The sequence below is a fragment of the Myxine glutinosa genome, chromosome 1, assembly GCF_964187855.1.
Source record: "Myxine glutinosa chromosome 1, kmMyxGlut1.1, whole genome shotgun sequence".
NCBI lineage: Eukaryota > Metazoa > Chordata > Myxini > Myxiniformes > Myxinidae > Myxine > Myxine glutinosa.
In genome coordinates this window covers 25,758,835-25,763,176 of record NC_136261.1, presented here as the reverse complement: position 1 = coordinate 25,763,176, position 4,342 = coordinate 25,758,835, and the positions used below count along the sequence as shown (strand labels likewise).

The 4,342-nt window shown below is 39.5% G+C and overlaps 1 long non-coding RNA gene across 1 annotated transcript; it reads right to left on the bottom strand.

The window, feature by feature from the left end:
- Window positions 1–1,460: 1,460 nt before the first annotated feature.
- Window positions 1,461–2,606, bottom strand: LOC144889502 (uncharacterized). The gene is made up of 2 exons (XR_013621814.1): window positions 2,236–2,606; window positions 1,461–1,882 (listed from the first exon to the last, which is right to left on the bottom strand). It is a non-coding gene; the product is annotated as an uncharacterized LOC144889502 (long non-coding RNA).
- Between the last annotated feature and the right edge of the window lie 1,736 nt (window positions 2,607–4,342).

The following is a 4,342-nucleotide window of genomic DNA, read 5'->3' as shown; positions in this document are numbered from 1 at the left end:
ATTAGAACATTGTTAGAGAGGATCTTGGAGGAACCTGTCTTATTTAAACCTCAGACATTTAGTTTGGTTTGCTCTTTGTTGTTGAAGTGTGCGGCGTCACCATGCCGAGATCAAAAGAGCTCTCTGAGGCCTTCAGAAAGAAGGTTATAGATGCCTACGAGTCTGGGAAGGGATTTAAGATCTCCAAACAATTTGAATCAATCATTCGACTGTCCGGAAGATCATCTACAAGTGGAGAAGATTCCAAACAACTGCCAACTTGTTCAGGCCAGGCCGCCCCAGCAGGATCAATCCGAGAGCAGACCGCAAGATGCTGAAAGAAGTCTCTATGAACCCCAGAATGTCATCACGGGACCGACAGGTAGCTCCTGCCACTGTTGATGTCAAAGTGCACGAGTCTCCCATTAGAAAGAGGCTGCACAAGTTTGATCTACATGGGAGGTGTGCCAGGAGGAAACCTTTGCTGTCCAGAAAAAACATCAGGGCAAGACTAAAGTTTGCCAATGAACACCTCGGCAAAGACCAGCACTTCTGGAACAATGTGCTCTGGACAGATGAGTCAAAGGTAGAGCTATTTGGCCACAGTACCAGAAGACATGTTTGGCAAAAACAAAAGACAGCATTTGACCACAAGAACCTGATACCAACTGTAAAGCATGGTGGTGGAAATATTATGGTTTGGGGCAGCTTTGCTGCATCAGGGCCTGGGCAGCTCACCATCATAGAATCCACTATGAATTCTTCATTGTACCAGAGGGTGCTTGAGGATAATGTGAGGCCATCTGTCGGTAAGTTGAAGCTCAACCAAAGGTGGACCTTGCAACATGACAATGACCCTAAACATACCCATAAATCCACCAAGGAATGGCTGAAATGAAAGAAATGGAGGGTTCGAGAATGGCCAAGTCAAAGCCCGGATCTAAATCCCATCGAGATGTTGTGGGGGGATTTGAAACGAGCTGTGCATGCAAGAAACCCCTCAAACATTGCACACCTGAAAGAATTCTGTATGGAGGAGTGGGCAAAAATTGCTCCCAGTCGATGTCAGAGATTGGTAGGCAGTTATAAGAAACGCCTACTTGAGGTTGTTTCTGCCAAAGGGGGCAATACCACCTATTAGAGCCAAGGGTGTACTTACTTTTTCCACATGCAAAATTTGCATTTATGTTTATTTAAATTATACAATGGACTACAAAATGTAAATGTTTCATGATATTTGTTATATTATATCACCTTTATCTGTCAATATTGTTGAAATGAAGATCAAATAACTGTATGTTGAAATATGTTGAAAAAGTCAAAACTTTACATGGGGTGTACTTACTTTTTCATGTGACTGTACCTCTCATGGGCCTATGTCCTCATTATCACACCTTACTCATGTAGGTTATATCACTTACTTGTAACATAACGATATGGAATGTTATTTGTCAATTGGGGATGACAAGACAAATCGATCATCATGTGTAGTTATTCTCTCAAATAACAAATATATTTATTTCTTTTTTTAAACATTGATTTAATGCTCATTGAAGATCTTTGTTCACATGTTGTATTCAGGATAAAAGAGTAGGAAACCTCTGTATTGTTTACATTAATTCTGAGGATATTAACAGACAATGGATAGATCAACAATGTATGTGGGATTAAACCAGAGGGATCACAAAGTATGTTAAGTCAGATTCAGATGGGAATACCAAACAGGTCACCCAGAATCACCAGGAAAATATACTAAAAAGGTCAGCCTAAATAATAACAATAATATTTTTTAACATCAAAAAAAATTCTGATATTCAGCAAAATTTGTCCTGCGGCAAAAAGAAAGAAAAAAAGAATTCAGGTTGATTCAGCCACACAGCTTTTCCTTTTTGTCTTCAAGCTCCTGAAAGAGGAGAAAAACAAGTTATTAGTCAATAATCTTAGCCAACACCTTCTTTTCTTGAAGACGCTCACAAGCATCCCGTAACATATATGGTGAGAAATTTGAGGTTCATATTTGAGCCATTGGTTGATTTTATTTTGTGGCTTCAAAATGATGTGTATGTATGTGTGTGTGTGTGTGTGTGTGTGTGTGTGTGTGTGTGTGTGTGTCTGTGTGTGTGTGTGTGTGTGTCTGTGTGTGTGTGTGTGTGGTGGGGATTGGGGTGTAAAATAATTCTTAATATAAACGAAGTTTGCACATTGAAATAAATTATGGCATTCATTGTCTGACATGTAACTATATTTCACGTGTACCTGAAAAAGGCAAAACAAGCGAGGAAAGAAACAATGACGAGGGTAGAAAAGATGATCGTCAAGAGCACTGTGACGTCTTTACAGCCGTTGACGTCACCATCTGACAAATTGAAGAGACAAACAAAAAATGTTTTTGATTTGATTAAAGCAGAAGAACAGCTTTGTTGTTTCAATGCTTTATAAAATACTTGCAATGATCCTCCGCCATCATTCAAATCTCCTCCTTTGCTCGTTTTTTCCTGTTCTTCCTTCATTTTTTGTTTATTTTGCTTCTTTCCCTCTGGTTTGATTCTTGTGTTCTTCCCTTCTACCTTCTTCTACATTCACAAGCTACCGTGAAATGGGGTGAATAGGGACAGCAAGGTGAATATGGGACAGCAAACAAACTGAAAAATACTTCGGAAACTTTTTTCGCTGAAAATTGATAACCATACTGATTTGTTGATATTTGGGTTGAAAGTGTTCTCTTGTTTTTAAAAAGCAAATTATAGTCCCTATTAACCCCATATATGGGTTCAATAGGAATAAATAGGATTTTTATGGCTGTCCCTATTCACCCCGTTTTACGGGACAGTTTGGAGAAACTAATACAAATTAGTTACATACAAATGTTTGTTACATACAAATTAATACAAATTCATTACAAACTAATACAAAAAAATAATAATCAAGAAATAGGGACAGTTTGGAGAAACTTTTTATCCCATATTTTTTCTCATTGGCACCGTGGTTTATATTATGGGTGCATATTATGTGCATCCATCTGAGCTATCAATTTAGCAATAAGTTGGAAACTCAGGATTGTTTCTTGATTATTATTTTTTTGTATTAGTGACCAGACAGACAGACAGACATACAGACACACAGACAGACAGACACCCATGACGAATATAGTGGTCACTCTGTTTGATAACTCGTGAACCAAAAATCATAGCAAAAAACAGGGCTTGACTGAACTCCACCAAATTTTACACACGTGTTGGGAGATACCCATTGGCAGGTCAAGGGCACAGAGAAAAAAAAACATCGCCTCACCCCCTGTGATTAGGGTTGTGGGTGGGGGAAGATAAATTACAATTTTCGCCTCTACTGATGCCACGGTGCAAGTGGTTCACTGACTGCTTATGCTCTAAGCCACGCGTTATTATTTAATTTCGACAGGGGTTATTATGAGCCACAGCACAAAATATTTTTTCACCATCTTCCCGCTATCACTTCCACCCTCTTCCCACACTGCTCCCTAAGAACATTCTGGTAACCATCAAATGTGCAAGTGCATTTGGCCCGTAGCCAACAGCAAAATCCCGAGAACACAGACATTCTTTTTTACCTCCGCCACTGAAGGTGGATGGAGGTTATGTTTTCACCCCTGCCTGTTTGTCACTTGCCGGAAAAGATTCGAGCTCCGTGGGGCTAGAGTCTCCCCGGAAAAGATTCTGGCAAGTATGTTGGTTGGTTGGTTTGTCTGTCTGTTTGTCTGTTTGTCTGTTTGTTACTTGCCGGGAAAGATTCCGGCAAGTATATTGGTTGGTTGGTTGGTTGGTTTGTCTGTCTGTTTGTCTGTTTCTCTGTCTGTCTGTTTGTGCACAGTACTACGTCTACATCATTGCACAAATAATCGCCATAATTTACACACATATTTGTCTTGACCTGGAATCGACTGTGCCCAATTTTTTTTAACTCTCTCAACCAAAGGCCTCCATTATGACGTCATAATTCGATAATTCGACAAGTAAAAAACTTCATCCAATCAAGATGCAATTTCTTCAGTGCAATGTCGGCAGAAACTGGTGGAGAAAAATAATAATAATGATGACGTCATCGGTCACGTGGTTCGGCCGCCATCTTTGAAAAACCGAATAACTTTGCACCTCTATATCTCCGAAAGTGCTGAATGGAAAAAATTGAGACATGGCTCATTGTAAATAACTCTCCATGGGGAATATAATATGTTAATGATGATGTCATAGGTGCCTCCATTATGACGTCATAATTCGACAAGTACAAAACTTCATCTGATCAAGTTAAAAATTTCTTGAGCATAATCTAGGAATAAATTGGTTTAGAAAACAAGTAATGATGACGTCATCGGTCACGTGGCTCGGCC